This window comes from Danio rerio, chromosome 21, assembly GCF_052040795.2.
Source record: "Danio rerio strain M-AB ecotype USA chromosome 21, GRCz13ab, whole genome shotgun sequence".
Taxonomy (NCBI): Eukaryota; Metazoa; Chordata; class Actinopteri; order Cypriniformes; family Danionidae; genus Danio; species Danio rerio.
Window position 1 is genome coordinate 13,337,142 of NC_141041.1, and position 26,251 is coordinate 13,363,392.

At 34.7% G+C, this 26,251-nt stretch overlaps 1 protein-coding gene and 1 long non-coding RNA gene across 51 annotated transcripts in view; one reads left to right on the plus strand and one right to left on the minus strand.

The window, feature by feature from the left end:
• celf4 (CUGBP, Elav-like family member 4) overlaps positions 1-26,251 on the minus strand; it is a 257,699-nt gene that overhangs the window by 65,176 nt on the left and 166,272 nt on the right. The window lies entirely within an intron of this gene.
• On the plus strand, positions 5,111-8,277 carry LOC147831857 (uncharacterized). The gene is made up of 4 exons (XR_015520114.1): positions 5,111-5,405; positions 5,791-6,782; positions 6,839-6,920; positions 7,235-8,277. It is a non-coding gene; the product is annotated as an uncharacterized LOC147831857 (long non-coding RNA).

Here is a 26,251-nt window from a genome sequence, read left to right on the forward strand (position 1 = left end):
GTTAGGCCTAATCCATTAGAGAGGCAGATTACACACACGCACACATGTGCACACACACACACACACACACACACACACACACACACTCTCCCATCACTGCATAATTACACATATGAAAGCAATAAACAGCTGCAATAAGCTGCCTCCGGTCATTATGATAGTGACGATAAAAAGAGAACATTTATTTGACAACACGGGCAACGAGACAGACGTGGAGGAAAAGAAAGAATATGTCCCTCTTTATTACATTACATCTCCTCCTCCTCCTTCTCCTTCTCTCGTTCTCTCAGCAATGCAAAGCGTATAGCCTCGGTTGCAAATAAATCCTGCATTCTCTCAGAGAAGTAAACATAAATCACAGCACAACACCCCACTGCCTTCCTTGTATTTGCTTTTACTTATCTAATGAATAAAAAATGAAAAACAAGCCCAAAAGCTGTCAAATTGGGGACTTTTTCTCTCTCTCACCCCCCTTTCTCTTTTCACATTTCCCATTTTCTTTCTCTCCCCTCACTACTGAGACACAAAAGTGAAGCTCTAAGTGGACTTGCGTAATTGCCTGGAGATTATTTATGAGCTTCATAGTACTAGGCCACTTGTGGTGTCTTGCCTTTTTATACACTCTTTCTTTTCTCTTTGTAAGTGCCCCTTTGACTCTTTTCTGTTTCCTTCTTCAACATGAAATCAAATGCACAGAACGGAGAGCAAATGTTCAGCTGCAAGCGGATTGGCTTAACTGTAGTGTTCATGCAGTCAGCATATAGTGTGTTAGGTCAAGAAAATAATAATATTATTTTGTTTTAAAACAATAAAAAATGCACAGAAATATACCACAGTATAATAAATATGATGGTGTGAAGCAGTGGCGCAGTAGGTAGTGCTGTCGCCTCACAGCAAGAAGGTCGCTGGGTCGCTGGTTCGAGTCTCAGCTCAGTTGGCGTTTCTGTGTGGAGTTTGCATTTTCTCCCTGCGTGTGCGTGGGTTTCTTCCGCGTGCTCCTGTTTCCCCCACAGTCCAAATGAAATATAAATCAAAGTAAATTTAGAAATTTATCATTCACTATAATTTTTTATTTGTGTTTTATTTGTGTTTATTTGTGTCACACCTTTCATATAAACAGGTCAAAACACCAAAAATAAGTTTTTATAAAAATTTTACTAAAAATTTTCAAAAGAACTGCTGGTTTGCAATTGTAAAATCGACTCGGCCAACTCAAACCACTTACGACCAGTGACTTGATCTGACCATCAAAATTTTCCTTTAAAGCAATCTAAGAGGTTGGTTTGTGTTAAAAAGCCTCAATCTGAACTTGCATATTCTCTCCACAGTGTCAAAAAAGCCCAAATGCCTGTAAACAGAGGTGCAGAAGGAAGGAGAAAGTGTTAGAATCGCAGCACAATTACTGCAGGCGCGATAGATGTGGACAGTGTTGGCAAAAGGTGACAGGATTTCAGAAACCACCTCTTTTCTCCCTATATCGTGTACAAGTATGTGTCTCTGTTTGTGTGTGTGTGTGACGCATAAGCCTTTCTCCAAGAGAGAGGCCACAGCAAACCCAGTCCTCAGGGACTATTTAGCGCTCTTACAGCAGTAAGCAATCATTACAGCAAAGAACTGCCTCGCTTTAAATGGAGTTAAACACACAGACTGGAACAGACGAGTCGCCCACACCGACACGCATACACACAATGATAACAATGCATACACACACCAACACAATACATCCACACAACAACAATGCACTTTACTTCAGCATCTTGATAAACCTATGAAAACACACAAACACATTCATAGACTGTGTCCAGAACAAACACATTCATCTGCCCTTAAAGGTCAAGTAACTTGATTATTCAGTCAGGATTATTCACTAAGAAATAAAAAATCTGTCATTTAAACTTGTATTTTTTTGATTGAATACAACAACAGATTGTATTTATTTTGAAGTGACTAGTTGACTTCACTAAAATTGAGTAAAGTTGTTTTTAATGCAATTAGTTGACTACTTAAAATGAGTAAACTCTTTGCTTTTAAAGCGATTAGTTGACTAAAAGCAAGTAAACTTGTTGCTTTTAACACAATTAGTTGACTACTTAAAATGAGTAACCCTCTTTTAAAGCGATTAGTTGATTAAAAGAGTGAACTTGTTGCTTTTAAAGTGATTAGTTGACTTAAAGTGAGTAAGCTTGTTGCTTTTAAAGCGATTAGTTGACTTAAAGTGAGTAAGCTTGTTGCTTTTAAAGTGATTAGTTGACTAAAAGTGGGTAAACTTGTTGTTTTTAAAGAGATTATTTGATCAAAAGAGAGTAGACTTGTTGCTTTTAAAGCGATTAATTGACATAAAAAGCGAGTAAACTTGTTGCTGGTAAAGCGATTAGTTGACTAAAAGTGAGTAAACTTGTTGTTTTTAAAGAGATTATTTGATCAAAAGAGAGTGAACTTGTTGCTTTAAAAGCGATTATTTGGCTAAAAGTAAGTGAACTTGTTGCTTTTAAAGTGATTAATTGGCTAAGAGTGAGTAAACTTGTTGCTTTTAAAGCGATTAATTGACTTAAAGCGAGTAAACTTGTTGCTGGTAAAGCAATTAGTTGACTAAAAGTGAGTAAATTGTTGTTTTTAAAGAGATTATTTGATCAAAAGAGAGTAAACTTGTTGCTTTTAAAGCGATTAATTGACTTAAAGCGAGTAAACTTGTTGCTGGTAAAGCGATTAGTTGACTAAAAGTGAGTAAACTTGTTGTTTTTAAAGAGATTATTTGATCAAAAGAGAGTGAACTTGTTGCTTTAAAAGCGATTATTTGGCTAAAAGTAAGTGAACTTGTTGCTTTTAAAGTGATTAATTGGCTAAGAGTGAGTAAACTTGTTGCTTTTAAAGCGATTAATTGACTTAAAGCGAGTAAACTTGTTGCTGGTAAAGCGATTAGTTGACTAAAAGTGAGTAAATTGTTGTTTTTAAAGAGATTATTTGATCTAAAGAGAGTGAACTTGTTGCTTTAAAAGCGATTAATTGGCTAAAAGTAAGTGAACTTGTTGCTTTTAAAGCGATTAATTGGCTAAGAGTGAGTAAACTTGTTGCTGGTAAAGCGATTAGTTGACTAAAAGTGAGTAAATTGTTGTTTTTAAAGAGATTATTTAATCAAAAGAGAGTGAACTTGTTGCTTTAAAAGCGATTAATTGGCTAAGAGTGAGTAAACTTGTTGCTTTTAAAGCGATTAGTTGACTACTTAAAATGAGTAAACCCTTTGCTTTTAAAGCGATTAGTTGACTAAAAGCAAGTAAATTTGTTGTTTTTAAAGCAATTAGTTGATTAAAATTGAGTAAACTTCAAATGAAATCAAATAAATGCAGTCTCGTTGAGAACAAGAGACCTCAGAAATATCATTCCGCCCCCAAACTTTTTAACAGTAGTGTATAAATCACAGATATTGCATTAAATTCTAGTATCTATGTAAAAATGATAGATTTGAAAGTGAATGCAGTCCTGAAAACTGTATGTGTGTGTGCATGTCGGGAGTCTGACGTCAAACACTCGCACTCCAAATCTCAGACTCCATCTGCGCTCATTAGAATAAACTCTTGTGCAGATGTGCCCCATCCTCTTCTTAACAATAAACTCAATAAACTCACATGTACGTTATTAGACTATTGCTTTCCAATGAATGCACTTGCTGTCTCTTTCTCTCGCTGAATCAGCCAAGCACCCACTGGCTCATCTAATCACACACACACACACACACACACAGACACACAGACACGGCTGTCATTCATGTCACTAACACCAGAGTGTCGACGTTCCTCAGAAAAGGTCAGCAAAGCCCTTCAAGATGAGAGCAGAGCACAGCTGGGTTATTTTGATTCAGCCTCCAAGGGTTTGCGACATCCATCCTCTTCCCCTGATCACAGATGTTTGCATGTGTGTACACCTAGCGAAGCTAATCTTATTAGCACCTCTGAGGATTGTCAGTAGCGAAGGCGACAAACTCTGAGGCTTTAGTGTGACAGCAGGAAGACCTGCCAAAAGTGAAGTGAAACGGATAGATTCCCAATTTAATCCTCGGCATTGATTAAAATCTTTTTCAAAATCAGCACAACACTATTGAACTCAAATCCCCCTGGAGAAGTGGCAACCAGAAATGTCTCAGCTACAATCAGGGACGAGGCAACTGTGGGAGCTGGGAATTTGCATGAAGTGCGGTATTGATTTACAGACAGTATCATTAAAACACAGTGTGTCAAAGTCTCTCTCGGCGGTCCAGCAGAAACAATAAACTGCCGAATGCATGAGCCTTTTGCTGAACAAGACCATTGTCTGCTTAGTAATGAGCACTGGAAGTGGTAGTTAAACAGTATAATGACCTAAACTAAATAAATGTCATGGCAATGACAGAAATGTAATTTACTACACAAGCTGGATTGAGCCACGGATTGAATTTCACAAATTTCACAAAAGGTTTATACAGCAAATACACTCAAAGAAAAAGTATTCCAGAACCATACTGTTGGAAAGAAAATATGAACGAATGAGAACTCAGTTCACGAGACTCGATCAAGCAGAATTTCTTCATTAAAATGTGTTGGTTAGTCTGCAATCAAACAGCGCCTTCAATAAGTCCACAAGTCTGCAAGAGCCTACAGGAGTCTCTTACAAGCCTGCAACTTTATCACAAGTCTGAAATCAAGTCTAATTAAAGACAGAGTCTCCCTGTCTATGTGCTTTAGGAGGGGGCTGAGTTTGCAGGTGAAGACAAAGAAAACGGGCATGACTAGTTTTAGTTGAAGATCTTATTTTAGGGTCTTGAGGTTTCAACTATCTTTGACCAGCTTGAAAGTATCAGGCATAGACAAAGTCACCCTCGTTGGGACCTTGCCTTTAGCATTTGCATCACTTTGGCTCAGCCCTGGCTCAGGAAGGCAATAGGTTTTAATGTTTGTCACACTCTAGCGAGGTTTGAAAGAAACGAGATAATTAAAAACCAAAGAATATAAATCTTCAGATATATGTAGATCATTGTTAATTTGGAACTAGATTAAATATATATTTTTTCGCACAATGTACATTTGAAATCAGAATTATTAAACTCCCTTTGAAATTAATTTTTCTTTTTTAAATATTTGACAAATGATGTTGAACAGAGCAAGGAAATTTTCACAGTATGTCTGATAATGTTTTATCTTCTGGAGAAAGTCTTGTTTTATTTCGGCAAGAATAAAAGCAGTTTTACATTTTTAAAAAAGCATTTTAAGGTCAAAATGATTAGCCCCTTTAAGCTATTTTTTTTTTCGACAGAAAAAAAACATTGTTATACAATAACTTGCCTAATTAACCTAACCTGCCTAGTTATTCTAATTAACCTAGTTAAGCCTTTAAATGTCACTTTAAGATTTATAAAAGTGTCTTGAAAAATATCGGTCCCACTTTATATTAAGTGGCCTGAACTAATATGTACTTACATAAGAATTAATAGTTTGTTACAATGTACTTATTGTGTAAATACATGTATTTACTGTTTACTTATGCTTGATTAAATACATGTATGTAATTACATCTATAATTAACTTTTGTAATTACATTTGTAAATACACTGTTGACCATCCCTTACACCTTAACCCACCCTTAAATCTACCCATGCCACCAAACCTGTCCATAACCCAGCCTCTATCCCAACTCAAAAGCACCACAAGTGTTCTTAAATACATTATAAATACAGTACATACATTGTATTTATTTATTTATTTTGATGTAAGTACATAGTAGTTAGGGACACTTAATATAAAGTGGGACCAAAATATCTAGTCAAATATTATTTACTGTCATCATGACAAAGATAAAATAAAACAGTCATTAGAAATGAGTTATTAAAACTATTATCTGTAGAAATGTGTTGAAAAAAATCTTCCCTCCATTAAACAGAAATTGGGGAAAAAATAAACAGGGGGGCGAATAATTCAGGGGGTTTAATAATTCTGTTTGCAACTGTAATTATCCAATGTTTATGTTGTTTGAACCTAAATATATATTTGATTTTCCACTCCATTGATTCTTTATTAAGTTGTTATCAAGCTGGTTACGTATAACAAATGACTTGATAAATTGTCTTAAAAACAATACAACCAGGGTTTTCTTTAGAAAGAGATAAAAAAGCTGTTTCATTTTTGATGCATTTTCTTTGCGTGTACAGATACAATTACATGTATCTTATGTGGGTTGTGGGGTTTTTCCTATATATAATCTACTGTATATATATCATATTGTTTTTTGAATAACTTGAATCAGGACCACCAGCTCTAAATACAAATTTGCAATCTGCTATTACAGTATTTTCATAATGTTTAGTGCAATGTTCAAATTGCACACCAAAATGTGCTGCCAAACCTCAGGTATAAACTATTTACATGTGGGTTTGCAGAATATTTTTTTTATTACAAAATATATATATACTTACTTACTCCCAGGGCCATTGAAGTTGATATTTAGCCGCACCATATTGGTGTTTAGTAACATCTAGTTTTAATGGGTGCTATCACATCTGTGGTTTGGTTCATTTGATCTGGACCAAGGCCAACAAATCTGGACCAAGGCCACTGTAGCATTTTTCTGCTGGTTTTGGGTCCTTTTTACACCACACTGAATGCTTTAGTCCGAACCAATTGAAAGGAACAAAAATGCAGTCATGTGACAAAATCCACACCACTCACTGGCCAGATGTTATTGAATGCATTTCCTAAACTGCTTTTTTGATTGGTCAGAATTAGCATGCATGAAAATGCCAATGGGAAACACAAAATGTCATTTTTTAAAAGGGAGGGACGGCTGCGCTGGCTGATGGTATCCCTGGTCATAGTGTACTATATAGTTTGTATACATCAATTTAGACAAACTATACATTTAGAGGATGAAAACAATGTTTTAATGCATTGAAAATGGCAAAGGCGCAACACAAGTCACTTCCGTAGGCGGCATGAATTAATTTTGCTAAACTACGACACGGTCATCCTCCCGAAAATATTACCATATTACAAAATATTACATAACAGGTAATGTTGTCCTCTCTCCCTCTCTCTCTCTCTCTCTCTCTCTCTCTCTCTCAAATATTTCTCAAATTGTTGGTAAATGCTGTCAACAAACATTTTTCCACCATATTCCAAAATGCACAGCACATCAGACTACGGCATCTGGATCGACATCGGATCATGTTCTTACCACAAACAAACATACACACCACAAACTCTTCAAGGAGGTCTCGGTATGCTTTTTTAGTGGTGCGCACTTGACTGCAATTGCTACATTCACACCTGGCCAAACGAGCCACACCAAGTGGGAAAACGAACTCTAGTGTGATTCAACCAAACTAAATAAGGCATGCCTTAACACATTATTCGGCAAGCTAAACGATAAACATTAGAAGTCGAATCAAAGAGCCCAAGTAAAGCAACTACTGTTCTCCTCAATGGTGACACCTTAAAACACAAATAGTGGTGTTGTTGTTTATTGTTGTTGTAAAAAAAGTTACTTAATCAGTGAATTCTCATTAATACTATAATACTATATGGAATTTCGTAAAATCTGTCAGAAATAAGGGCAACTGTAAGTAAAGCTACTGTTTGTGGAGTTGCTTAATGGTTCTCTGCTGATATTTTGAGAGATTCAATGTATTTTATTTCAGTTTATTTCATCTAAGGCTGTGACTGAAGGTAGATGTAGTTTTGTGTTTCTCTTTTGTTTTTGCTTATTAGCAGCTCAATCATCCCTTCACTGTTTCATTAACTTTAACTCTGCTGCTGAGTAACTTTTACTCAACTTAGAGAGGAACCAAATCCACTCTGGACTGAGTAAATTTTACTCAGAGGATTTTGCTGTGCAGGTGTGAAAACATCTTAAGAGGTTGGGCCTACACCCTATGGACAATTTAGCTCACCCAATTCACCTAAATCCTTTGTCCTTGGACTGTGGGAGAAACCAGAAATGCCAACTGACTCAGCCAGAGCTCGAACCAGCGATCTTCTTACTGTGAGGTGACAGTGCTACCCACTGCACCAGTGTGCCACCAAAAAACATATACTTATGCTTTTTTATTCTTGTAGTTCAGTAGTGTATAACATCAGACCATCTGTTATGCTTTTACAGATCACATCTTCAAGTGAAAATAGACAACCTCTAGTATTTCAACACAGTTAGTTTTCTTTGATTAACAGAAAGTACAAATGAACTGCATTTATTTAAAATAGGAAACTCTGTGTATTTAAAACAAATCTTTACAGTCACTTCTAATCAGTTTAATGCATTTTCGCTGAATATGAGTATTAATTAACCCCCTTCCCTCTCACACACACACAAACATCCCTAAAACTGCCCTTTTACACGCTCTATAGGCTTTCTGCTTAATTTGGTGGTTCAAGGCCAGAATACGCTGCACTGGAAACTCTCGCACACACATATTCAAATGAAAGAAATATGGAGATAAAAAAACCCCATTCACCATTAGAGAGGCAAGGACAGCAAAGAACAGCAGTCACTTCAAGCACTTTCTCAAACATAATCGTTCCCGCCTCCACAGACCCCCTGCCACCCCCTCGAACACCACCACCCGAACCTCCCTGCGCCCCCTGCCATCCCCGTCTGTAGCGCTTCAGAACAATGATTAAAATCTTTAATAATTTAAGCCACGCTCCTCAATGAGGGCGGGGCGATGAGAGAGAAAGAATGGGAAAGAAAGAGAAAGAGAGGGATGGTGACGGCTGAAAGGAAACACTGCTTCATATTTCGGCGCTTTGAAAAGAAATGAAAAAGTGTCCTCTCCCCATGGGGCGTAAGTGCGCGGGAGCTCCTCTTTCTCCTTAATTTACTCCCTTTCATTTGTAGACACCCCGTGCGCAGTCGGGAAGGCGGCCAAGAGCTCCAGCCTCAACCCTCGTGCAGCAGGGACGGCGCTTTCATTATTAATGCTAAAAAATTTCACTCAAATTGTGTCCGTGCATTTGTAATGAAGGCCCGGGTCAGAACACAGAGTCCCCCCTGCATTGGAGTTGGGGTGGAAACGTCCAAAAGATGGACTTTTTATTATCAGGACATTATTAACGTACATTGGAGGGCTGAATTTGTGTACTGAATGAAATGTGGCAGAAAAATTGGAGAATGTTCCGGAGAGTTCTTCCTGATGACTGTTGGCCTGGTAACAAAATCTAAATATGATGATGAACATTAAACTGTGCTTGGAGGTATGATAAAAATAATTTGTACTGCATGTACCAAACTATTTATGAAGATTCAATGCTATGAATATATTTAGCATACAATCACACGTTTTGGATGAAAATGTTCCAAAAACGTTCCATACTGTATATTTCACATTTGATTTTAATATGTTATTGCACATGTAAAATTCATGTGGTTCTTACTGAAGATAGTTCCTATTCGAGCATTCACTTAACATATTTGAGTACTGTACAGTATACTGTGATTATAATTTATCATTTCTATCTCAAAGCTCAATTTCTTTATTGTCAGGACAAAGAATTGTATAGCTCTAAAAGTTGTGTACTGAACAGTGGCAGAAACTCTTGCTTTTAAAATAGGAGAACGTTCCGGAAAGTTCTTTCTGATTACTGTTGGCCTGGCAACAAAAAGTCTAAAAGTGATGTTTGAACATTACACTGTGCTTGGAGGTAAGATAAAAATAATTTGCACTGAATGTACCAAACAAATTATGAATAATGAATGCTATGGACCTGTGCCATGAAAAAGCAGGTCTTTAATGACTTTCAAAGCACAATCTAAGCGGTCCCAAAGATGTTTGCTCAAAATGAACTCTCGGATAGAGGGTAAAGGCTTCAGTTTATGAAACAGGAACAAGACAAATCTATCACACATTTCATTAAGATTATGTAAAAATGATTTAAGGAACAACCAAAAGGACTAAAAGTACCATACCAGTTTTTTTTTTCACAGTCATTATTTCTGATCGCACAAAAAAATATCAGCATCAGCAAAAGAGTGCTAAAAATCTATAGAAATTAATATGATTGAAAACATGTAAAATACGTCACAATGTAATAACTAGTGGTCCAGATCTGATCACATGATTGCAAATCAGGCCTGATCACGCGGTTTAGACTCGTTCAGAATCGGATTGTACCTCCCGATCAGGACTGGAATATATATATGTATGTATGTATGTGTATATATATACACACACACACACACACACACACACACACACACACACACACACACACACACACACACACACACACACACACACACACACACATATACATATATATAGTTATGCAGTGGGACAGAGTTAGACTTCACACAGAAACAGCAACATGTGCGGCAGGACATCACTTTGTTGCAGAGACGCTATTGGTTAAATGCCGGTAAAGTAGAACACAGAAACAGCTTATAGCTGAAAGTGTGAGTATGTCTGCGGTCTGGGGTCATTATAAAGTCGAAGACGACAACATTGCCATAGCAGACTGTGAAATACGTAAACTTTGGATTGCAAGAGGTGGAAAGTAAAAGGCTACATTTAACACAACAAACCTGAGAAGGCACCTAAAAGCAATAAATAAAATAAGGAACATGCTGGATGTATTTTTCCGCTCTTCTTTATTCTTATTCTGTATTATAGAAGTATTGGATTGAGTTTCGGTATTGGTAGATGCTTAAAATCAAATAACTCGGGGGCAAAAAAAAAAACCTGATAGGGACATCCCTAATAACTAGTCATGCTCAAAATCAAGCTACTTTAATGCACTACAATTTTATCAGGACACAATGTGCATGGATTACTTCAATGCTAAAGACAACAATATAACTACATGTGCCCAGGCCCGTGCAGAGACTGTCCAAAGGGCATGTGCAGGATAAATTTTTTGAAGAGCGGGGGGGGTGGGGGGGCTGTGTTGTCGCGCGCGTTCTGATCAGCTGTGTTGTCGCGCGCCTACTGAAGGGCGGGACCAAGGGTGTGTTGCATCGCGAGGGCACTTTTGATCATTTTGAAAGGGCACTTTCTATCCAAGACTAAAAAGGGCAAATGCACTGCACAGGTTGAGTCCTATGTGTGCACGTTCCTGCATGTGCCGATAACTGGTACACAGATGTGCATAAACAATAAACAACAATGTGGACCAGATAGGGTGCTAGAGAAGCACTTTTGCGTATAATCGCTGTTGGTATTTTGGAAGCTTGTTACCCAAGTTACAGCAAAAATCACAAATTCCTCCATGCTTCATTGGGAAGATAACTATAACAAATGTGTGTTGTTAGCTTTGTAAAATATCCAGCTTGTTTTGCTTATATAAAGTTACTTGATTTGTAAGTAGCTTGACTAGTAGGCTTTGGATTGAAAATCTAGGATATTCATCAGTATTTGCAAATCACAAATTTAAAGTACATGTTTGCAAATATATAAACATATATGTACATACATTTCAAAATATTGCAGCAATGAGAGAGGATGGTAGTCTTAAAATCAAGCAACATCTCTGGGAACTCCTTTGAGAACTGGGCCAAGGCCAAAAAAAGTTATGTACACTCCAGAATATAACATGCAATTGCACTGCTAAACTAACTCACACAGACAAAACACAGTGTGTGCTGAAGCATTTTTAGCTATTCCTTCCAAACACAGACACTGTTTGCTGACTGACTTCTGGCTCGCCAACCTCTTTCATAACCTCATCAGACTTCCTCCCATAACTACCCCCCCAAAGAAGGCCCGCAGCCAGCTATGAGGTCACCAAGGTCTGGATTTTTCATGTTCAAAAATAAAATTTGAAGTTCTGTGAATGAAAAAAATATATTTAAAATTATGTCGCTGAATAAATTCGAGATGCAGACAGAGTACTGTATGTGGGTGCAGACTCCACTCGCCCACCATGGTGCCATATTTTTAAGAGGATTGTTTTTTTTTTTTTTTTTTTTTTTTGTAGCAATATCTGACAAAACGGCATCAGCTTAAAGGATAGTACTCTGAAAAAGTTACATTTCATTTCTAGTCAGTACTCACACTCATGTGGTTCCAAAACACTGTGACCCTTATTCGTCTTTGGATTAAAAATTAAGATAATTTAGATGAACTTATGGTTGTGTAATTTGCCGTTTTTGATTGTGGATGATTTAAATGTCTTTATAACACAAATTAATATATTTGAGACGAAATTAGGGTTGTGTTTTTTTAAGTTTTTTTGATTGTGGATTATTTAAATGTCTTTGGAACACAAATTAAGATGCTTTAGATTAAATTAGGGATGTACTATTTTACAATTTTTTGTGTGTGTGGATGATTTATTTGTTTTTGAAACAATTTAAGATGTTTTAGGTGAAATTCCGTTAGTAAGATTTTGACTAATTTTGATTGTGGATGATGTTAATGTCTTTGGGACTCAAGTTAAGATATTTTACATGAAAGTAAAATTAGGGGTCTGTAATTTGATGATTTTTGATCAGATGATTTTAACAATAATAATATTACTTTTTATTTATAATGTGCTTTTTTTAGTCCCAAAGCGCTAACAGGCATACAAGGCAAACAATGCAGAACAGAAAAAACTGTCAAAAAAAATAAAATAAATAAAAAGACAGCAATAAAATATGAATGATTTAAAACAATACAATGCCTTAGGAGCACAAATTAAGACATTTTAGAATAAATTAGTGGTCTGTGATTTGACAATTTTTGATCTTGGATGATTTAAATATCTGTGAAACAATAATTAAGATATTTTAGATGAAATTAGGGTGTGTGTTTTGACAATGTTTTGATCATAAATGGTTTTAATGTCTTTGGAATACAAATTAAAATATTTTAGAAGAAATTAGCAGTCTGTAATTTGACAATTTTTTGATCATGGATGATTTAAATATCTGTGGAACAATGATTAACAATAATTAAGATATTTTAGATGAAATTAGGGTGTGTGTTTTGAAGATCTTTAATTCTGAATATCTTTGGAAGAAAAATTAAGATATTTTAGATGAAATTAGGGGTCTGTAATTTGAATTTTTTTTTATCATGGATGATTGAAATATTTGTGAAACAATAATTAAGATATTTTAGATGAAATTAGGGTGTGTGTTTTGAAGATCTTTAATTCTGAATATCTTTGGAAGAAAAATTAAGATATTTTAGATGAAATTAGGGGTCTGTAATTTGACATTTTTTTGATCATGGATGATTGAAATATTTGTGAAACAATAATTAAGATATTTGAGATGAAATTAGGGTGTGTGTTTTGAGAATCTTTAATTTTGGATCATTTAAATATTTTTGGAAGAAAAATTAACATATTTTAGATTAAATTAGTGGAGCTCAATTTTGATGATTTTTGAGGATGAATATTTTAAATGTTTTTAGAACAAATTAAGATGTTTTAGATGAATTTAGAGGTGTATCATTTTGACTATTTTTGCTTGTGGATAATTTTAATATCATTGGAGCACAAATTTTGACATTTATTGATAGTGGGTGATTAAAATATCTCCACAATCTGCTTTTGAAGAAATACCGCAGTATTGTGCTACAAAACACATTGTATCCATTGCCATTCTGGCACTTCTGTCTTAATATACTGTAGGGGAGACCGGGGATGATTGTAAAACAATTATTCTTTACCACCTAATACTATTTTTTTGGCAAAGTACCCACATTTGTCTACTACAAATGTCAACAATTTAAATTTCTTAAACTATGTCACAGACTTTGTGAGAGATGATGACAAATACAAAGTGGTCATTTGTTACAACCTACCCCACCACTAGATTAGGTTGCAACAAGATGTAACAGGTAGACAAAATGCACAAAAACTAATTTGTAAATAATTTATTGTAAATAAATGACTGCGGCAATACAATATATGTGAATATTGGAAGTGTATGTGCATATTGTGTGGGTTTGGTGAATATGCTTTTGAATTGCATTATGAGACCTTGATCTTCCTTCCAACTTTTTACCTTGAAAAGTTTGAAAAAAGTGACTTTTACTAACATTATAATAGTTTAAAGTGATATATGAAGAGTTCAGATGTAAAAACCTCTAAATGCCATATGAAATGTTCTCCTAAAATTAACATTTTTCTCAGCCTACTATGTTTATGTTTAGTTATTTAACTTTAAAGGCAATGAAAATAACCTATTTGTCACTATAAAAGTCAAATTACATAACCTACACAAAGGAGCTGAAGAAAAGTGCTAATTTTTAGAAGAAAATATCAAATGGCTTTTAGAGGTTTTTGCATCTAAACTCTTCATATTGGCTGGGTTGGTGTTGTACATTACGGTAATAAACTGCCAGTTCATTCTCTTCTTTGTATTATTTTGAATATATTATACTATTGTAAACTACCAAAATGTCAACAAAAGTCAGTTTGTTAAACTGTAGAGTCGTCCCATAATGCAATTCTTGAGAGAGGAACAAAAATTATCCAGTTTTTGTACTGAGAACTACGTTGCATGCTCCCCACAAAGCTGACTGCAGTGGGTTTTTTAGTCTTAACTTTGTTGCCAAGGATTATGGAGAGATTTTTAATTAGGTTAAGATCAGGACCCTGGGCTGCCATTCCATTGTTTGACTGTTTTCAGTTTTAAGTAACTGTGTTACATGCTTTGCTGTGATAGGGCTCATTCCATATGCAAGCCACAACCATAAATAAATACTGTTTATTAACCGATCTTCTTTTACAATGTAATTATTAACAAAATTTAAAACATATGGTGAACTATCCCTTTAAACTGACAGAAAATAAAAAAGAGCATACAGATTAGACAATAAACTCATACTGTAGCAGTGTTGAGCTGTTTCTCTCTCTGTCTCTAGGATTTTCCTGGTTCTCTTCAGGCCCGGAGCGTCGCCTGGCCCCCGGGGGAGGATTGGACTGTCTGTCACAAGCAGAAAAAGTCCAGCCCGGCTCTCCCTGCAGGGACCTGGCAAACCACTTACACGGCCAAACAAAAATCAATAGCTTAATGATCCAAAACCGGTAATAGAAAGAGAGAAAAATCCCACACACCCTCTAAAACAATAAAACGTCTTTTGGCGAGTGCAACTCTTTCCTGTGCGCTTTCGCATGTGCGCTCGCTCATGCAGCTTAGCGGTGCAAAACGTATTGATTTACTGATTCTCCCTCTTTTGTCCAGTTTTCTTCTCAATCCCCAAAGCCTGTGGAGTCTACAGGGACGCTCAAACTGCAGTGGGACTCTGGGAGCCGGAAAAAAAATGTCTTGTGCCTGTAAAAGCTTTTGTCACTTTCTATCATATGGATTTATTAGCACAGGTCACAACCAAATCCAAACAGAATTTATTATATGTAGTTTTTTATTTCAAAGTTTATTTCACAAACCTGCTTGTAATTAGGGACACAAATATGTTTTTTCTCCTTATTTTCTGTCATAATTTATTTTTCTTCCATTTTTATTTAGTTCATTATTATTATTTTTAGATTGAAATTGTATTTTAATTCAACCTGTTAAATATTAGGTATTTTTTAACCTGCTTTGGATTTAATGCTTTAAAAAAAAATATTTTGAAGAAAAGTTTGAAGAAAATCTTAATCTGACATTGTCAATGTGTATTTTAAAGTCCATTGAAAAAAGAAAAAAATATATAAATTTTCTATACATTTTCATGTAAACTGTTAATACTGAACTGAAAGTAATAACAAAATGAGAACTTTTTTGTTTTGGATTTAGATAGATTTTCTTTTTTAACTAAACTTTTTAAATGTGGACTTTAGTGTATATTGCTTTTAAAATGGAAATTAATGGTTCAGTATACTGTAATTCTAATCTGACATTATTAATGTTGATTTTGGAGTTGATTTTATGTTAAAATGACTTTTTAAACCTGTAAATTAAATGTTTTGCATTCTAAGTAGGGATCTAAAATAAACCCCATAAAATAATAATAATAATAATAATAATAATGTTTTTTTTAAGTATAAACTAATATTTTAATATTTATATATTAAATATATAATATATAATATATTATAAATTCATATATATCAGCTATTTTTCATAATTTAAGAAAAAATAACAGACATTAAATTACAGAAATTTCCATTAATTAATTTTTTTGCTGTATGTTTACAGTAGACTTTCTGTATTTCCTTGAGCTTATTATATTTAATATGAAACTATTGTAAATATCGGGGAAAGTTATATAAAAACCATAAAATTATACAATTTTAACAGTTCTATAATTCAAATAATCGTCATGATTAAGTGCAAAACAGTGTTTGAATAATTTATTCACCAAAAATAAAAAACGAAAAACTTATCCAAAAAAATAATATGGTAACACTTTATAACTACACATTATTATTACATTATTACACTAAATATTTTTTTTCTTTAACTCCAACAATAGACCCCAATAATAAAAATATTTCAGATTCTCATTTACAGTTAACGTCAGAACGTAAACGTTAACACTTTTTTTTTGTAATCCAACAACGCTGTTTGTGTAAGCCATTATTTAAAACAACCATTCTTTAAATGATTTTAACAGTCATTATTTAAAAAGTGCATACATGGTCAACCGTTTGGTAGAGCGATCAGTCAAAGGGTTAAGTATAAACTGTATTTTTATTCTGAGGTTATCAATGTGTATTTTTGAAATTGAAAATTAAATAAAAAAACGTAAATAGTTTTTTAACTATACACTTTTCATTGTGAACTTCAGCTTCATTAAGAACTGAAACAAAAACCATACAACTAAAACAATTTTGTTACTTGAAAAAACTCCGGCCAGCTTAAAAAAAAAAATCTTAAAAAAAGTCTGCACGAGCTTTCCTCAGCTTATATCATATAGATTTATTAGCATGGGTCATGACCAAATCAAAACCTTGACCCATCTGCTCACTACAATTTATAAGCATCTAACAGCAGCTCGTGACGGTTTTGGCAGGGGATATGCTGTTCTCCGCTGAACGCCCGCCTTCCCTGTGTAATTTAGCGATTAGAGGACAGCTCGTACTTAATGATTTATCCAGGCCGGGCTCCTGTAAACGATAGCAGGGATGTGTGGCTGTTAAAGGGCCGCTTTGCTGCACTGATATAAAACACCAGAATGCTTCATGTCATCGGCGGGACGGGCCTTGAACTCGCCGTAAAGATGATAAGGCTGTTTAGAAACATGACGTAATGGAAGGGGTGACAAAAATGGGGTCACATGAACAGATTTGTGGGCGCCGTGTGCAGGCAGAAATAGCCTTCTCTCTAGCAAAGTGCACTGTTGGATTTAGAAACTCAAATAGAAAAAAAAAATGGGCTCATACAGGAGATTAATAAATTCATTCTAGAAGGTTCGCTTTGGACGATTAGGTTTATAGTGTGTCTGTATACACACCTGTACTTTAATCAGTATTTAAAGTGATATTATTTAATAAAAAAATGTAATATTGAATGTATATTAATCAGGCAACACGGTGGCTCAGTGGTTAGCACTGTCGCCTCACAGCAAGAAGGTCGCTAGTTCGAGTCCCGGCTGGATCCGTAGGCATTTCTGTGTGGAGTTTGCATGTTCTCTTCCTATTGGCGTGTTTTTCCTCTGGGTGCTCCTGATTCCTCCACAGTTTAAAGACATGCGCTATAGGTTAAAATAATAAACTAAATTGGCTGTAATGTGTGTGTATGGGTGTTTCCCAGTGCTAGGTTGCGGCTGAAAGGGCATCCGCTGTTTACAACATATGCTGGAGTAGTTGATGGTTCATTTTACTGTGGCAAGCCCTGATAAATAAGTCACTATGTCGAAGGAAAATGAATGAATATTAATATGTTCTTTCATGATTTTAAAATTTATATTAAAATGCTGAATGTTTTATAATGTGAAATTATGGCAAACTGTATAGTAACATTATTATCACATTTTGTATAGAGTAGTCAGAGTCTCTTTTGTAAATATTGGCAGACTGTGTATATATATGATATTTAATGTATAGTTACTATAATGTATAGTTCTATAAATCTGCTATAAGGAATCTGCTTATGTTTGGTAATTTACAAGCACATTTTTCTCACCTTGTCATATATTTATTTTAAACATACATTGTTTGATTCTTTAAAATGTAACACATTTTTAGTTGGGTTGATAGACGATGACATTGTACATCATTATGAATGAATGAATTAATAATTAGTTCACCATCAATGATGATGCCATCCTCTATCACGATGTTTTTCACATTAGACATCATATGATGCCAAATTGGTCTACATCGCCCAACCCTAATTTTTTGTATCATTCTTGTTATGTTTAAATTGAAATCAAAACATTTCAATGTGTGCGGGCAAAAAATAAAAAATAAAAAATAACACAAAAAATTTACATTAGCTATCTGCCGAGACAAAAGGTTTAACTTTAAATTAGATGAACTTGATATGCAAAATGAATGATGTACGATGTATGAAATTAATAAATACTTTGTTGACATATCACATGAAACTTACTTACATGAAAAAAACCTGATAAAATTACAAAAACTACCAACAGTTAAAATAAGAATATGTAGTATCAAAAATCTAAACTGAAAATAACCAAATATAATAAATAATTACTCAACAACTCTATACTGTATAACATATATTAATACATATATAAAAATTCCTGACTTGAGTAATATATATATATATATATAAATATATATATATATATATATATATATATATATATATATATATATATATATATATATATATATATATATATATATATATATATATATATATATACAGACACACATACAGTTGAAGTCAGATTTATTAGCCTCCATTTAGTAAAAAAAATGAAATAAATCTTAAATGATGTTTAACAGAGCAAGGAAATGTTCACAGTATGTCTGATAATATTTTATCTTATGGAGAAAGTCTTATTTGTTTTTATTCAACTAGAATAAAAGCATTTTTTAATTTTTTAAAACCCATTTTAGTGTCAAAATTATAAGTCGCTTTAGGCTCTTTTCTTTGATAGTCTACAGAACAAACCATCGTTATACACGTTATGCCTAGTTAACCTAATTAACCTATTTAAGCATTTAAATGTCATTTTAAGCTGTATAGAAGTGTCTTAAAAATATCTAGTCAAATATTATTTATGGTCAACATGGCAAAGATATAATCAGTTAGTAGAAATGAGTTATAAAAAATAATATGTTTAGAAATGTGTTGAAAAAAAATCTGCTTTTAGTTAAACAAAAATTGGGGAAAGAAATAAACAGATGGCTTATAATTCAAGGGGGATAATAGTTCTGACTTGAACTATATTTATATACTATGTTTATACGCAAACATTAAAAAATGAATGTATATTGACAGCGGACAGAAATGCAGAGTCAGTGACTGTTGTTATGGTGAGCTCGGCGAGGCAGCAGGGAAATCAGGAGGGGAGGCTGCAGGGACCGAGGCTATTCTTAAACACACAGCAACAGGCAAACGCAATTACAGGCGCAGGGAGACAGAGAACTAATCAAATCAGCAGAGAGACCAGACCAGACGAGACGAGAGAGAGAAGAGAAAAAGAAGAGGTCGCTGCTGCTGGAGAAACTCACCCACACCCAGACCTCTGCTCTCCAAATGAGGCCTGACATGCAGAGCCACAACACACAAACACAGATATACAGTAGACCCACACATGCCAGCTGCTGAGGGCCAAAAGGTAAGCTCATAAATCTACCTTTTTCACGCTTTGTATGATCGGATTAGAGGTATAGGCTTCCAGTGGAGCAAAAACAGGGCGCAAAATTAACACGCAGATTAAAAAGCGAATCAAAGTAACAATCAGGTACATAAAAACAAGATATGAGTATTTGTAGAATTGCCACATTCAATTATATATGTTTTGTATAAAGGATAGTTTTTTCTTCAGGCAAGGGATCAGGGTCAATAAGTAACATTCACCAAGGAAGTGCAAGCAAAGCTCCTGCATAAACATGATATACATGCAGGACTGCCACAAAGAAAATCTAAATATATACAATTTAAGTCAGAATTATTAGGCCTCCTGAATTATTAGCCACTCTGTATATTTTTCCCCCATTTTTTATTTAACGGGAAGCAGATTTCAAACACATTTCTAAACATAGTAGTTTTATTAACTCATTTCAAATAGAAGATTTCTTTAATCTTTGCCATGATGACAGTACATAATATTTTACTACATACTTTTAAAGATACTAGTATTTATCTTAAAGTGACATTTAAAGGCGCAACTAGGTTAATTGGGCAAGTAAGGGTAATTAGGCATGTCATTGTATAAGAAACTGTTATACAAAAAAAATTATATATATATATATATATATATATATATATATATATATATATATATATATATATATATATATATATATATATATATATATATATATATATATATATATTTGGGTTGGGCGATGTTAACATGTCTAATGTGAAACATCACGATAGATGATGGCATCGTTGTCATAGGTGGAGGTAAATTAATTATTTATGAAAAATTAATTATTCATAATGAATCAATTATTTGTTGCCTCGGTTTCAACTACCTGACCCACGTGGGCTTTGTTTACCCATAAAAAAATCACAAATAAATAAAGATAAGTTGCACACAAATTACCACCTTTTAATCACTTTTTCCGGGGGTTTGGGGGGGTTGGAAGCGTTGTTTGGCAGAGTGCGCGCGACGTGTCTGAAGAGTGAGGAGGGATCCGGTGGTGAGGGGTGAGAGGGGTGCGCGACTTATTTAAGGACCGGGAGGGAGACGTGCAATTTCCGGGAGATTATCATTCGTTTGCGGGCATTCGGGAGTCTCTATGCATTTGCGGGATGTCTAAATATCACGTTTAACAAGTATAGTGAGACGCGATCCAGCAGTACATCCTTGATAAATTGTCCAACGTGAACTGCTTACGTGATAGTGTGTTTGGTTGGCTGTGTGTGTGTGGTCATGTGATGTACATTTTCAGTGGATGGAGGGCTGTTCAGAAATGCTAGATAATATCTGGTGTGAATGTGGATCATTTTTGTTCTTAAATGGCATTTTATTATTAAGACATATTAGTGTAAATGGGGCCTAGGTGTGTATTTTTCGCAAGCGGGTTTGCGACGGGGGCGGGGCAGAGGATCAGCAATGCCGGATCAGCATTGTGTTGTTGCCGATGGACGATCAGGACGATATATATATATATATATATATATTGCTTAAGGTGGCTAAAATTATTATGCAAGGTGTTTCTAATGCAGTGTCTATGTAGCTGAGAATAAATTTGATGTTATTCTCTCCTCTGGCTTCTCGTCATCAGTCTCACAATTTTTTTTCCTTTTTCTGAAAGTCTTGTTAACACCATCATGGAGTTTTTCTGTCATTATTTCAGGAAATAGGATTGGAAAAAAATGTTTTAACCTCCCATTCACTGCGCTCTAAATTTACCCAACCATGATGCCTTCGGCTACTGAGAAACCCGGAAATGTGAAAAGGGTCTAAGAAAAAGATATAAATGAAATAAACCATTATTTATCGTTTTCCAAGTCGAACAGTATTCAGATACAAATGTAAAATAATACTTCATAGTCTTTGTTGTATAAATAATTCAATAAAATTATTGATATTTAGGTTACAATTTAGGTTACAACAGAATCAACATTGCATATCCTGTAATGTGACAATTGCAGATGCTCACATTGCAATATTGATGCTGGAACAATATATGATAAGTAGGAAATCAAATAATAACATATGTAAATGTACATACTTTTTACAAGGTATGTCTACAACGTCATCTAAACAAAATGCAATCCAGTAATCTCTGTTTCAGTCACCAGAGGAAAAAAGAGAAAAAAGAAGAGCAGAATGATTTCTTATGGATCGTGTGATACAGAAGACTCTTGAATAAAATTAAATTGTAAAAATATGAATAAATTAAGCTGGTATGCAAGTAATGCGTATTATAATAGTATAGAATGTTAATTGCGATACTATCTTTTCAAAATTTGTATATATTGTTAAACCATTTATATTTTTTTATCATAGAATTTAATGAAGAAAAACCCTTCAGCGCCACCTATTTATTACCAGCTTATTTTCTCAATTGACCTCCCATTTTCAGCTGTGTTCGAGAAGCTAATTTTAGCCTCAGCTTCAGAGCCTTAAAAAAAAGAAGCTTTTCAGCCGTTCAGGTGCCTGAACTTCCACAGCCCACACTTAAAAAATGTTGAATTGACCTCGGTGGCCTGTACCACAAAACAAGCAATGTTAGGTTTTGCTCAAATAGGTTAGAGAAAACACCAACCTTTGCTCATAGCTTTCTAAATGGACTTTCAGTCTACTGTTTGTTGGCGTGTGTGTGTGTGTTCTGCACTGATAAAGGCCAGGCCGACGCTCGACTCGAGTCGACCTCAGTGAGTCACGGCAATCATTTCTCATAAAGCATCTCGATAACGTCAACTAATCAAGTATAATGGTGCGCTGCGCCTTTCCAGACGCCCACCTCCTGCTCTCCAGGGCCACAGAAGATCCTTTAACCTTTTTTACTTCCAGCAGAAACAGAGCTGTGGCCCCGTGGTCCGCAGGGGCCCAGAGTGTGAGGAGGCCTGTCTGCTTCCCCCTCACGTTAATGAGCAGGGTAATTACTGACGCCATAACCCTGGTTCACAGAGCAGATCTGATTCTGTACTGAACCACACACACACACATGCACGCACACGAACACACACAAAGACCTTTAATTAAAAAACGCTCTCAGGGACCAGGAGAATGAGATAGAGGAAGTGCAAAAAAAAAAAAAAAAAAAAAAAGAAAACACGAAGAAGTAAAAAATCTACATAGACTTTTGCTGATTACTTCCTACACACACATACTATGGGCTGGGCAATTAAAAAAAATTCTAAGTATTTTTCAAATTTTTATTTATTTTATATATATATATATATATATATATATATATATATATATATATATATATATATATATATATATATATATATATATATATATATATATAATTTTTTATTTAATTTTTTTATTTTATATATATATATATATATATATATATATATATATATATATATATATATATATATATATAGGTTAATTAGGCAGGTTGGGGTAATTAGGCAAGTCATTGTATAACGATGGTTTGTTCTGTAGACTATCAAAAAAAAGCTTAAAGGGGCTAATAATTTTGTCTCTAAAATGCTTTTTAAAAATTAAAAACTGCTTTTATTCTATCCAAAATAAAAAAACAAAAAATATTATCAGACATACTGTGAACATTTCCTTGCTTTATTAAACATCATTTAAGAAAAAAAAAAAACAATTAAAAGGGGGGCTAATAACTCTGACTTCAACTGTATATACATACTACATACTATACTATACACACACACACACACACACACACACACACACACACACACACACACACACACACACACACACACACACACACACACACACACACACATACATACATACATACATACATATCATTATTTAGGGCACTTTCACATCTGTGGTTTGGTTCATTTGGTCCGGCCAAAGGGCAACAAATAAAACACTGTAGAATATTTCTGCCGTTTTGGGTCATTTTCACACCACACTGATTGCTTTGATCCAAACCGGTTGAAAAGAACCAAATTGCAGTCATGTGACAAAATCCACATCACTCATTGGCCAGATGTTATTGAATGTATTTCCTAAACTGCTTTTCGATTGGTCAGAATTAACTTGAGGGAAAATGCCAATGGAACTCCCGCAAACCGGCAGTCACTTTTTACAATGGAGGGACGGCCTGCACTGGCTGATTGTATACAAACTATATAGTTTGTATAAATCACTTTAGACAAACTATACATTTCGAGAATGAAGCACGGCTGCATTGACTTTGGGACGAGGGAACCGGAACTGTTAAAATGCTATCTAGCTTCCAGTTTTTGCATGCAAATCAGTCAGTTCCTCCACTCTATTCCTTTTAGTTTAAATTTTGCAAAAAAAAAAAAATAAATAAATAAATAATAATAATAATAAAATAATAAAAAATGTCCTATGGTTTCAGTTTTGTCTAACTACATAATAGCCCCCAATTAAACATTAAATATAGTTGATATATTCCAAACTCAATATCCACAGCGAACGCACAGCCCTCTTACAGTATTTCCTCAGTTGCGCAGGGATCTGTGGGTGAGTGAATGACAGAAAGGATCAAAACATTTTCACCCCCCAAAGCAAACAAGCTCAGTCGACAATAACGCAGTCAAACTTTTACTCTCTCTATGATTAAAACATGGCGGGCGCTGTTCGCTCACCCCTCGCGTTATTAATGAGTGAAGCACTGGCCTGTGAACACTCGTCCACATCACAGGCCCGATACATCAGACACTTCAAACACCACAATCCACAATTAACTGACAAGAGCCGGCAATTAGTAAAAGGAGCACAGCAACCCGTATATGCAATCTCAGCAGAGGAACAAGCAGCGGCCCTCAGAGAGACCACCACGTGTTGTGCTGATACTTGTTCAACTACGACAGTTTCATCTGTTTAGTAAATCTCTGACTGAGAGCCAAGACTGGGATATTCACTGAATATATGTACATTTATTCACCATTTAATCATCAACAATTCATTCCAAACATTTATTCAATTAATGTTTATTTGTTTAGCGTATGGGGCAATAATTACTGTTTAAAAGGGTCTTTACAAAAGGGGCATTATAATTATTGCATTACAATTAAAATCAGAAAAGTTAAGGAGTGTATAGGGCAGACATTATATTTAAGCATATTACTCTGCAGTTATATAGTATATTGTCCTTCCAAAAAAAAAAAGTATTTCTTTTTCTGTTGAACCCAAAAGAAGATATTTTGAAGAATGTTGGAAACCGGTAGCCATGACTGACAATCATATTAGGAAAATAACATACTATGGAAGCTAATAAATATCAGTTTCAGGCCTGTGCATAGACTGTCCAAAGGGCATGTGCAGGATAAATTTTTTGAACTCAAGATTGGTGTTGTCGCGCGCCTACTGAAGGGCGGTACAGGGGAGGGGGGTGTATCGTGGGGGCACTTTTGATCATTTTGGAAGGGCACTTTCTATCCAAGACTAAAAAGGGCATGTGCACTGCACAGGTTGAGCCCTATGTGTGCACGTGCCTGATCGGTTTACATTCATTTATCAAGTAACATTCTTCAAATTATCTTTTTTTGGTTTAACAGAAGACACCAAATACAGTGGAAAGCACAATGACACAGATAGTTCACTCCAAATAGTACACTTCTTCATCATTTAGTCACTCCAAGTTAGTTCCCAACAGTTATGAAATGTTTTTTTTTCTGTTGAACCCAAAAGTAGATATTTTGAAGAATGTTTGAAACATATAGTCATGATTGACAACCATATTTGGAAATGAAAGAAAAAAAAATCGTTACAGGTTACAGTCTTCGAATCATCTTTTTTTTCAAGCAAATGCAATGGAGAGCATGCAATGGAGATGCAATGGAGAGCTGGTAATAACTTGCTTAATAAACTACTAATTAGCTGCTTATTAATAGTTAGGTAGTAGTTGGGTTTAAGCATTGGGTATAACATTAAAGAAGTACTTTAAAATATAATTATTCTTTATAAGTGCTAATAAACAGTTAAAATCTTAATAATAGCCAGGTAAGAAGCCAGTAGTTAGTGCGAACAATTTTTGGAAAGAAAAAGTGCAGATATTGGTCAAGGATTAATCTTTCTAGTGTGCATCCGTGCACAAATGGAGTGTACTTGAGTGTTTGACTGCATGTAAGAACGTGGAGTACACAGTGCTTTGGGTATTAGTCAGCATCTCTACAATGAACAAACGGCACAAATATGATTCGAAATGCAAAAAAACGCCCACGGCATTCAGTCAGCACTGGTTGCATCCATTAGAGTGAAATGCACTTAGACATAATTAGAAAAAAATCAAATATCCGAACTGTCCTTAGTCTGACCTCGCGGAAACTTTACTTGAGATCATAAATTCCAATCAAGAGCTTTATAGGACACTCGATAGTTTGATGCTTATAATTCATTACTCAGCTTATTCTTTAAACACCAGGTTGCCAAGACACTGCTGCTGTAGGACAAATACAAAACAAGCATCTTATTTATTTAATTTTTTTTATTATATCTTTTAAATATCCCATAGATTTCCCTGAATTTCGATTTAATGAGGAAATAAAAAATAAATAAACATCTCATTCTAAAAGATAATTCCCCCATAAATAAATTCTCTCTTCATTTACACACCTTATGCTGCTG